This window comes from Leucopleurus acutus (genome assembly GCF_964270905.1).
Source record: "Leucopleurus acutus genome assembly, chromosome: 13".
NCBI classification, from domain to species: Eukaryota; Metazoa; Chordata; class Mammalia; order Artiodactyla; family Delphinidae; genus Leucopleurus; species Leucopleurus acutus.
Genome location: NC_139155.1, coordinates 56,989,871 through 57,002,184, shown reverse-complemented (window position 1 = coordinate 57,002,184; position 12,314 = coordinate 56,989,871).

The window sequence follows — 12,314 nt, the reverse complement described above, 5'->3', positions numbered from 1 at the left end:
CATATGGTTTTTCTCCTTCAGTTTCTTAATATGGTGTATCACATTGATTGATTTGCGTATATTGAAGAATCCTTGCATTCCTGGAATAAACCCCACTTGATCATGGTGTATGATCGTTTTAGTGTGCTTTTGGATTCTGTTTGCTAGTATTTTGTTGAGGATTTTCGCATCTATGTTCATCAGTGATATTGGCCTGTAGTTTTCTTTCTTTGTGACATCCTTGGTATCAGGGTGATGGTGGCCTCGTAGAATGAGTTTGGCACTGTTCCTCCCTCTGCTATATTTTGGAAGAGTTTGAGAAGGATAGGTGTTAGCTCTTCTCTAAATGTTTGATAGAATTCGCCTGTGAAGCCATCTGGTCCTGGGCTTTTGTTTGTTGGAAGATTTTTAATCACAGTTTCAATGTCAGTGCTTGTGATTGTTCTGTTCGTATTTTCTATTTCTTCCTGATTCAGTCTTGGCAGGTTGTGCATTTCTAAGAATTTGTCCATTTCTTCCAGGTTGTCCATTTTATTGGCATAGAGTTGCTTGTAGTAATCTCTGATGATCTTTTGTATTTCTGCAGTGTCAGTTGTTATTTCTCCTTTTTCATTTCTAATTCTATTGATTTGAGTCATCTCCCTTTTTTTCTTGATGAGTCTGGCTAATGGTTTATCAATTTTGTTGATCTTCTCAAAGAACCAGCTTTTAGTTTTATTGATCTTTGCTATCATTTCCTTCATTTCTTTTTCATTTATTTCTGATCTGATTTTTATGATTTCTTTCCTTCTGCTAACTTTGGGGTTTTTTTCTTCTTTCTCTCATTGCTTTAGGGGCAAGGTTTGGTTGTTTATTTGAGATGTTTCCTGTTTCTTAAGGAAGATTTGTATTCTATTAACTTCCCTCTTAGGACTGCTTTTGCTGCATCCCATAGGTTTTGGGTCGTCATGTCTCCATTGTCATGTGTTTCTATTTTTTGATTTCCTCTTTGATTTCTTCAATGATCACTTCGTTTTTAAGTAGTGTATTGTTTAGCCTCCATGTGTTTGTATTTTTTACAGATCTTTTCCTGTAATTGATATCTCGTCTTATAATGTTGTGGTCGGAAAAGATACTTGATACGATTTCAGTTTTCTTAAATTTTCCAAGGCTTGATTTGTGACCCAAAATATGATCTGTCCTGGAGAATGTTCCATGAGCACTTGAGAAAAATGTGTATTCTGTTGTTTTTGGATGGAATATCCTATAAATACCCATTAAGTCCATCTTGTTTAATGTATCATTTAAAGCTTGTGTTTCCTTATTGATTTTCATTTTGGATCATCTGTCCTTTGGTGAAAGTGGGGTGTTAAAGTCCCCTACTATGAATGTGTTACTGTCGATTTCCCCTTTTATGGCTGTTAGTATTTGCCTTATGTACTGAGGTGCTCCTATGTTGGGTGCATAAATATTTACAATTTTTATATCTTCTTTTTGGATTGATCCCTTGATCATTATGTAGTGTGCTTCTTTGTCTCTTGTAATAGTCTTTATTTTCAAGTCTATTTTGTCTGATATGAGAATTGCTACTCCAGTTTTCTTTTGGTTTCCATTTGCATGGAATATCTTTTTCCATCCCCTTACTTTTAGTCTGTATGTGTCTGTAGGTCTGAAGTGGGTCTCTTGTAGACAGCATATATATGGGTCTTCTTTGCGTATCCATTCAGCCAATCTGTGTCTTTTGGTGGGAGCATTTAGTCCATTTACATTTAAGGTAATTATTGATATGTATATTCCTATTCCCATTTTCTTAATTGTTTTGGGTTTGTTATTGTAGATCTTTTCCTTGTCTTGTGTCTCTTGCCTAGAGAAGATCCTTTAGCATTTGTTGTAAAGCTGGTTTGGTGGTGCTGAACTCTCTCAGCTTTTGCTTGTCTGTAAAGGTTTTAATTTCTCCATCAAATCTGAATGAGATCCTTGCTGGGTAGAGTAATCTTGGTTGCAGGTTTTTCTCCTTCATCACTTTAAATATGTCCTGCTCTTCCCTTCTGGCTTGCAGAGGTTCTGCTGAAAGATCAGCTTTTAACCTTATGGGGATTCCCTTGTTTGTTATTTTTCTCTTGCTGCTTTTAATATGTGTTCTTTATATTTAATTTTTGTTAGTTTGATTAATATGTTTCTTGGCATATTTCTCCTTGGATTTATCCTGTATGGGACTTTCTGTGCTTCCTGAACTTGATTAACTCTTTCCTTTCCCATATTTGGGGAGTTTTCAACTATAATATCTTCAAATATTTTCTCAGTCCCTTTCTTTTTCTCTTCTTCTTCTGGAACCCCTATAATTCGAATGTTGGTGCATTTAATGTTGTCCCAGAGGCCTCTGAGACTGTCCTCAGTTCTCTTCATTCTTTTTTCTTTATTCTGCTCTGCAGTAGTTATTTCCACTATTTTATCTTCCAGGTCACTTATCCTTTCTTCTGCCTCAGTTATTCTACCATTGATCCCATCTAGAGTATTTTTCATTTCATTTATTGTGTTGTTCATCGTTGTTTGTTTCATCTTTAGTTCTTCTAGATCCTTGTTAAATGTTTCTTGCATTTTGTCTATTCTATTTCCAAGATTTTGGATCATCTTTACTATCATTATTCTGAATTCTTTTTCAGGTAGACTGCCTATTTCTTCTTCATTTGTTAGGTCTGGTGGATTTTTACCTTGCTCCTTCATCTGCTGTGTGTTTTTCTGTCTTCTCATTTTGCTTATCTTACTGTGTTTGGGGTCTCCTTTTTGCAGGCTGCAGGTTCGTAGTTCCCGTTGTTTTTGGTGTCTGTCCCCAGTGGCTAAAGTTGGATCAGTGGGTTGTGTAGGCTTCCTGGTGGAGGGGAGTAGTGCCTGTGTTCTGGTGGATGAGGCTGGATCTTGTCTTTCTGGTAGGCAGGTCCACGTCTGGTGGTGTGTTTTGGGGTGTCTGTGGCCTTATTATGATTTTAGGCAGCCTCTCTGCTAATGGGTGGGGTTGTGTTCCTGTCTTGCTAGTTGTTTGGCATAGGGTGTCCAGCACTGAAGCTTGCTGGTCGTTGAGTGAAGCTGGGTGTTGGTGTTGAGATGGAGATCTCTGGGAGATTTTCGCCGTTTGATATTACGCGGAGCTGGGAGGTCTCTTGTGGACCAGTGTCCTGAAGTTGGCTCTCCCACCTCAGAGGCACAGCACTGACTCCTGGCTGCAGCACCAAGAGCCCTTCATCTACATGGCTCAGAATAAAAGGGAGAAAAAGAAAGAAAGAAAGAAAGGAAGAAAGAAAGAAAGGAAGAAAGGAAGAAAAGAGGGGGGGAGGGAGGGGGAGGGAGGGAAGGAAGGAAGGAAAGAAAGAAATTAAGAAGATAAAATAAAATAAAGTAAGATAAATCTCTCAGCTTTTGCTTGTCTCTGAAGATTTTAATTTCTCCATCAAATCTGAATGAGATCCTTGCTGTGTAGAGTAATATTGGTTGTAGGTTTTTCTCCTTCCTCACTTTAAATATATCCTGCCAGTCCCTCTGGCTTGCAGAGTTTCTGCTGAAAGATCAGCTGTTAACCTTATGGGGATTCCCTTGTGTGTTATTTGTTGTTTTTCCCTTGCTGCTTTTAATATGTTTTCTTTTTATTTAATTTTTGACAGTTTGATTAATATGTGTCTTGGCATGTTTCTCTTTGGATTTATCCTGTATGGGACTCTCTGTGCTTCCTGGACTTGATTAACTATTTTCTTCCCCATATTAGGGAAGTTTTCCACTATAATCTCTTCAAATATTTTCTCAGTCCCTTTCTTTTTCTCTTCTTCTTCTGGAACACCTATAATTTGAATGTTGGTGCATTTAATGTTTTCCCAGAGGTCTCTGAGACTGTCGTCAACTCTTTTCATTCTTTTTTCTTTATTCTGCTCTGCAGTAGTTATTTCCACTATTTTATCTTCCAGGTCACTTATCCTTTCTTCTGCCTCAGTTATTCTGCTATTGATCCCTTCTAGAGTATTTTAATTTCATTTATTGTGTTGTTCATCATTACTTGTTTCATCTTTAGTTCTTCTAGATCCTTGTTAAATGTTTCTTGCATTTTGTCTATTCTATTTCCAAGATTTTGGATCATCTTTACTATCATTATTCTGAATTCTTTTTCAGGTAGGCTGCCTATTTCCTCTTCCTTTTTCAGGTCTGGTGGGTTTTTACCTTGCTCCTTCATCTGCTGTGTGTTTTTCTGTCTTCTCATTTTGCTTATCTTACTGTATTTGGGGTCTCCTTTTTGCAGGCTGCAGGTTCGTGGTTCCTGTTGTTTTTGGTGTCTGTCCCCAGTGGCTAAAGTTGGTTCATTGGGTTGTGTAGGCTTCCTGGTGGAGGGGAGTAGTGCCTGTGTTCTGGTGGATGAGGCTGGATCTTGTCTTTCTGGTAGGCAGGTCCACGTCTGGTGGTGTGTTTTGGGGTGTCTGTGGCCTTATTATGATTTTAGGCAGCCTCTCTGCTAATGGGTGGGGTTGTGTTCCTGTCTTGCTAGTTGTTTAGCATGGCGTGTCCAGCACTGTAGCTTGCTGGTCATTTAGTGAAGCTGGGTGTTGGTGTTGAGATGGAGATCTCTGGGAGATTTTCGCCGTTTGATATTACGTGGAGCTGGGAGGTCTCTTGTGGACCAGTGTCCTGAAGTTGACTCTCCCACCTCAGAGGCACAGCACTGACTCCTGTCTGTAGCACTAAGAGCCTTTCATCCACACGGCTCAGACCATGGTGCTGCTTTTGACGCTTCTCTCCTCAGCATCAGCGGATCTCGCACTCTAAGGTATGTTTTTAAAGAGTACGGTAATACTGGCTATGGAGATGGCAACATTTATTCATGCAACCAGTATATCCTGAGTGGCCATTGTATGCCAGACACTGTGCCAGGCCGTGGGCTAGGTGGGAATAAAACCGAAAAAACTATAAAGACTCTCCCAAGTAGCATAGGAGACATATTACTGTGTAATATTTGTGTTGTGCTTTCAGTATTAACCATGGTATTTGTGTTGGGATAGACGCTAGAAAACTCAAAGGCAAAGCAGAAAGGCATAGGCTGCTTGATTTCAAGCTCTGTCACTTACTCTAAGTAAATTTTCAGGCCTGCTTTACCTCATCTGCAAAATAATGATATTAATTGTACATACTTCATGTATTTGTGTCATAATTAAATGAGGTAATATAGGTAAGCATTTAAAATAGCGCTTGGGGCTTCCCTGGTGGCACAGTGGTTAAGAATCCGCCTGCCAGTGCATGGAACACAGGTTCGAGCCCTGGTCCGGTAAGATCCCACATGCCACGGAGCAGCTAAGCTCATGTGCTACAACTACTGAGCCTGCACTCTGGAGCCTGAGAGCCACAGCTACTGAAATCCGTGCGCCTAGAGCCCATGCTCTGCAACAATAGAAGCCACCGCAGTGAGAAGCCCGCACACCACAATGAAGAGTAGCCCCCACGCGCCGCAACTGGAGAATGGCCCACACGCAGCAATGAATACCCAGTGTAGCCAAAAATAAATAAATAGATAGATAGATAAATAGATAAATCAAAAATAAAATAGTGCCTGACATATAGAAGCATTCAGTAAAGTCAGGCAAAATATAGTCCAGGATATGCTGTGATAAAAAGGCTCCTGAAGCAGTGTGTGAGTTCAACAGTAAAGAGTTCTATGCTCGATTAGTAATGTCTGCAATGAGTATGAGGGTGGAGAGTTATGGCGTATGTGCCACTTTTATATATCTTCCCTGTGCTGTCCCTTACTGTGCAGTTAAAGAAGCTGAAACACGGACAAATTAAAACATATAACTAAGATGACATACTTACAGAGGAACAAAGCTAGAATTATCATTCACACCCCTATGCCAATTTTCTTAGCCCAACAAATCATCTACTACTTGTAAAGAAATGATTTTCAGACAAGGCTATACAAGTAGTTTCTCAGAGAAGAGAAAAGTTTTACCAACTATCCAGAGGAACTAAAATAGAGAATAATTAGAGAATAATGTACCAGATTTGCTGGATTTATATATTTTAGAGATGAGTAAATTGTTGAGTTGGCTGTTTACAAATTATATTCTTTTTCATTTTACCAGTGACTTTTGAACATAACTAGTTAAATTTTACCTAAAGTTATGTTCATCCACTTTTCCATGGCACCATTCAAATCATGTGCATAAGGATTTCTGTAGTCACAGCAATGTATACAGACTGGTTGGTTCTAATGCGTAGGTTTATGTAAGCTGGAAACCTTGAAACAACACACTATTTTTTTCAAATTAAAACATATTGACTAATAGATCTAGGTAGGAAATTAAAGGAATCCATTAAACCTAGTCATTGAATCTTTATCTACTCCTGTGTTCGCAGAAGAAATAGTTTCTTCTTTCTTTGTAGCTGGGGAAATTAAGACACAGAAAAGTGAATTTTCTGTGAAATGAGCCACGATAAGCAAAAATAAACCCATGAGAACTGGCTTCTCCTCCAGTGTGCTAATTGTGCAGCGTCTTACAAGTTGCCCTACATTCTGCTTTTGGCAGAAAACATGCAGAATTCAAGGGTGAACATTTCTAAGACGAGGATTATGTCTCTTTGTTTTGGAGACAAAGAAAAATTGTAGAATATAGTGCTGTCAGCATGCGGAGCTCCAGCTTTTTTAGCTTGTAGTATGATAATGCAGCTGATATTGTGTCATGTACACAGGGGGTACCAACAAATTGTTATTCAATTCAAGTGAATAAGGAGTGCTACTGGATTTAAAAGATGAACAAACATTTTTACTTTGTTAAGAAGTAGCAGAGAGCAAAGCAACCTGTTCTGGGATCCACAGGATTTTTGAACTCATTTAGGGATAGATATTTGGTGAATACACACACACACACACACACACACACACACACACACAAATAGAAGAATGTGCTGAGTCATAGCAGAAATTCTATATAAAATAAAACCTTACTAAATATTAAAGAGTGTGAGAATTTCAATAAGGAAAAATTAACAGAAGTGGTTGCATTAAATAGATTCTTTTTTTGTGTGTGTGGTACGTGGGCCTCTCACTGTTGTGGCCTCTCCCGTTGCGGAGCACAGGCTCCGGACGCGCAGGCTCAGCGGCCATGGCTCACGGGCCCAGCCGCTCCGCGGCATGTGGGATCTTCCCGGACCGGGGCACAAACCCGCGTCCCCTGCATCGGCAGGCGGACTCCCAACCACTGCGCCACCAGGGAAGCCCTCTGGCTACTTTTTATATGTTCTCTTTATCACTAGTTTTGAGTGTTTTGATTATGATGTGACTTGGTGGAATTTTCTTCATGTTTCTTGTTATTGAGGGTCCTTGAACTTCTTGGATCTATGGTTTTATAGTTTTCATCAAAGTTAGAAACTTTTCACTAATTGTTTCTTCAAATATTTTTTTCTATTCCTCTCTTTCTTATCTCCTTCGGGGACTCCAAGGACATTACTAGGTTCACAAAATTGTCTCACAACCTGCTAGTGCTCTTCCTGTATTTTGTTTTGCAAGGTGTATCTTGCTATGGCTTCAAGCTCCTTAATATTCTCTTCTGTCACATCTTATCTGCCTTTAGTCCTTTCTAATTTATGTTTTATTTCACAGGTTCAGTTTATTTTTCTATGCCTTCCATGTTGTAACTGTTTGAACATATGGGATACATTATAATGACTTTTCATGTTCTTTTCTGATAATTCTAATATCCACATCAGTTCTGGGTCAGTTTTTATTATTTTCCTTCTCTGCGTTATACATTATATTTTCCTACTTCTTTGCATGACTTGTAATGTTTTGTTGGATGCTAGACTCTGAATTTTAGCATGCTGCATGTGGATATTTATTTATTCAATATAAATGTTCTTGAACTTTATTCTGTAAGATAGTAAAGTTGCTTGGAAAGATTAATCCTTTTGTGCAGATGTTTACTTTCTCTGTAAGGAGCCAAATAGTATATATTTTGGGGCTTTGTGGGCTATACATGATCTCTGTTGAGTATTCTTTATATTTTGTTTTCTTAAAACTCTTGAATAATGTAAAAAAGTTTTGACACATTACTAGCCAGCAGGCCATAAAAAAATAGGCCATGATCTGGATTTGGTCCACAGGCCATAGTTTATTGACACCTGCCTTTCAGTCTTACTTTTCTGAGTTGTTCAGCAGGACTGAAGCAGAACTCTGTCTAGATCTTACTCTTCACTACTGAGGCAAAACCATTCTATAGAGTCTACTCATAAGGTTTCAGTCAGTCAGAACTGGCACTGATTCCATACGTGTTTACTGTTTTGTGGATATTTCTGGTGGGAGGGTAAATCTGGTCCTGTTACTCCATCTTGGTCAGAAGCAGAAATCTTTCTAGTTTTCTTTTGATTCTGCTGTTTCTCTAACAATTCTGCAAGGCTGTATGATTCTTCCAATAGATTTCCTTATGCTAAGTTGAACAGAGTGATTTCTGTAGCTAGTAAGCAAGACCTAAGCAGATACAATATATCAGGAGTGTCTGATTAAGGTAATTGTGTTGTACTCTATGGGGAAAAGAAAAACTGCATTGATCTCTTGCTGCCCTGCAGAAAGTTGGGGTTTTGTTTTGGTTTGGGATTTTCTTTTTTTATTTCTTTTTTTTTTTTTTTGCTCGTGAGAATATAAACTGTGCTTTTAAAGATTATCATGTAAAGTTTTAATAAATTAAACATTGAAATTTATACAAATTTTATGCAAATTTATGTATATAAAACACCTAACTATCACTAAGTATGTGCCAAATATCATATCTTCTCAATGAAGTGATAAAAATCTGTAGAAATCCTGCTGGTTCTCCTTGTGATGACTTTAGAAGATCACAGAACTTCAAGGATTGCAAAACCCTGAAAAACATTATTTCTGCCCTGTCAAGGGCCACAGTCATTTAAGAAACCAACCTCTAAGCTCTGTAACAGACAACTCATTTTTTTAAAGAGATAAAACCTGGAATCTGGTTTTTTTCCCATTATAGTCACATGTTCAAAATCAAACCAGTTAAAGTCAGAGCTTTAAGTTAGGATTTTAAAAAGGGAATAGAAATTGTAATGCCCTTCCATTGTTGAAGGCATCTGGCAGACGATGACAATAAGCGTCTGAAGTTGAGACGTTAAAGAAGGTCAGGTCTGTAACAGTGCTTACATGAAGCCATGACAACCTTGACTTATTGATGAAGCATAGAATGGAATATATAATGGAGGATCAGAAACCTACATTTAAGAGAATTCTCTAACAGATAGGTAGCCACCTGCACCAATATCTCCATTGACAGTACCAGACTGTTCCCTGACGTCACACTAACCCCTGGTACTCTGGTTTACTGTCCTGAGCCTGCTCCTGGGCAACCTGTTGTTTCAGGGGCAGCAACACTCTTGGAGCACATCTTATTCAAGGGTAGAGCCAATGATGGACCTGCTGGTGTAGCTTATACTGTCCAGTTGACAGTATTCTGCTATTACCAGACTTTGGGATGCTTGGAATTTCTGACTGAGTTGCTGCTGGTTTTGCCTGACTTCTACTGCATGAACAGGGCTCTGGAAGGGAGCTTCCAGACCCTGAGGTTTCCCTTCTCAGACCCTGTGGTCACCTGCTGACTTTGTGGTTACCTGCATTACAGCACTTCGTTGCTGGGCCTCCTGTTGCTGACTATGAAGCTGTGTCCAACCAAAATTAAGAGTGTGACCAGGACCACTAGGAAAAAAACCTTCAAGTGCAGTCAAGGGGGTCTAGGAGGGAAGGACTGTGCATCTTTGCACAGTACAGTTGTCAAACCGGGGACATAGTGAGACTCAAAAACCCTGCTCTGTCCCCAGATTCATGTCATCAGGAGAGTCAGCCAGCAGCATTGGAGTCCTCCATTTATCGCCTACCTGACGGGTTCTCCTGTTTTCCTTTCAAACATTACTCTTCCAGGGCTTCCCTGGTGGCACAGTGGTTGAGAGTCCGCCTGCTGATGCAGGGGACACGGGTTCGTGCCCTGGTCCGGGAAGATCCCACATGCCGCGGAGCGGCTGGGCCCGTGAGCCATGGCCGCTGAGCCTGCGCGTCCGGAGCCTGTGCTCCGCAGCGGGCGAGGCCACAACAGTGAGAGGCCCGCGTACAGCAAAAAACAAAAACAAAATAAACATTACTCTTCCTATTGAGATGTGTGCCTATGTACCCATCATCAGCACTCATCTCTTGTAGCAATAAAACATCCCTTAACCTTACCATACAAAAAAAATTAGAAAAGATTTGGTCAGGAAAAGAAATAAAAATTCCTTATAATTCCACCATTCAAAGGAAATAATTTTAATAATGCCAAATCTGTACTATGCCTTTTCCATATATGTAGTCTGTATTTACATATACATATGTATATATCTGTATCTATAACTAACCCCTTTTTTCCAAATATAATTAACTTGTTTTTTTTCTATTTTTTTGTGGTAAAATACACATAACATTAAATTACCACCTTAACCATTTTAAGTGTACAGCTCGGCGGGATTAAGTGCATTCATAATGTGGTGCAACCATCTTCACCATCCATCTCCCTAATTCTTTTCATTTTGTAAAACTGAAATTCAATACGCATTAAATAATTATTCTCCATCCCCCTCTCCCCCAAGCCCCTGATGACGACCATTTTCCTCTCTGTGTCTATGATTTTTGACTACTCTAAGTATTTCATTGAAGTGGAATTACACAGCATTTTCTCTTTTTTTTTTGTAACTGGTTTATTTCATTTAGCATAATATACTCAAGGTTTATCCATGTTGCACCATATGTCAGAATTGCCTTTCTTGGTGAGGCTGAATAATTCTCCTTTGCCATATATACCATACTTTCCTTATCCATTCATACACCCAGCGACACTTGGGTTGCTTCCACATTTTAGCTATTATGTATAATGCTGCTATGAACAAAGACTGGTGTACAAATATCTCTCTGAGACCCTTCTTTCAACCCTTTGGATATATACCCCAAAGTGGAATTGTTGGATCATGTGGCAATTCTATTTTTAATTTTTTGAGGAGCTGCCACACTATTTTCCACAGCAGCTACACCATTTTATGTTCTTACCAAAAGCGCACAAGGGTTCTAATTTCTTTACACCCTCACCAACACATTATTTTCTGCCTTTTTTTCATAGTAGCCATTCTAATATGTGCGAAGTGGTATCTCATTGAAGTTTTGATTTACATTTCTGTAATGATTAATAGTGTTGAGCAACTTTTCACCTACTTATTGAACATTTGCCTATCTTTTTATTGAGAAATGGATATTCAAGCCCTTTTCCCATTTTGGAATCAGGTTGGTTTTTGTTGTTGAGTTTTTAAAGTTCTCTATATATTCTGGCTATTAATCCCTTATCAGATATATGATTTGAAAATATATTCTCTCATTTTATGCATTTCCTTTTTAGTCTGTTGATAATATCTTCTGATGCATGAATTTAAAAAATTTCTTAATTGGAAGCCCTATTTGTCTATTTTTTTCTTTTGTTTCCTATTGTCTTTGATGTCATATCCAAGAAATCACTGATAAATCCAATGTTATGAAGTTTTCCCCTATGTTTTCTTAAAACTTTTATAGTTTTAGGTCTTACACTTAGGTCTTTGATCTATTTTGAGTTAATTTTCCAATGTGTTAGGTAGGAATCTAACTTTATTCTTTTGCATATGGATATTCAGTTTTCCCAACAATGTTTGTTGAAAAGACTGTCCTTTCCCTATTAAGTGGCACCCTTATCAAAAATCGTTTGACCATATAGGCAAGAGTTGATTTCGGGATCTCTGTTCTATTCCATTGATCTTTATGTCTGTATTTATGCCAGTACCACACTGTTTTGATTACTATAACTTTGCAGTAAGCTTTGAAATCAGGAAGTATAAGTCCTCCACCTGTGTTCTTCTTTTTCAATATTGTTTTGCTTATTTGGAGTCCTTTGAGATTACACATGAATTTTAGGATGGATTTTTTTCTATTTCTGCAAAAAAAAAAGGCCATTGAAATTTTCATAGGGATTGCATTGAATCTGTAGATAAATTTGGGTAGTATTGACATCTCAGCAATTTGGAGCCTTCCAATCCATGATATGGGATGTGTTTCTATTTATTTATGTCTTATTCAACTTCTTTCAGCAATGTTTCATAGTTTTCATTGTACAAATTTTTCACCTCCTTGACTAATATGTTTTATTTCTAATGTTATTGTAAATGGAATTATTTTATAATTTCCTTTTCAGTTTGTTCATTGTTAGCATATAGAAATGCAACTGATTTTTGCATGTTAACTTTTTATCCTGCTACTCTGCTGAAATGATTTATTGGTTTTA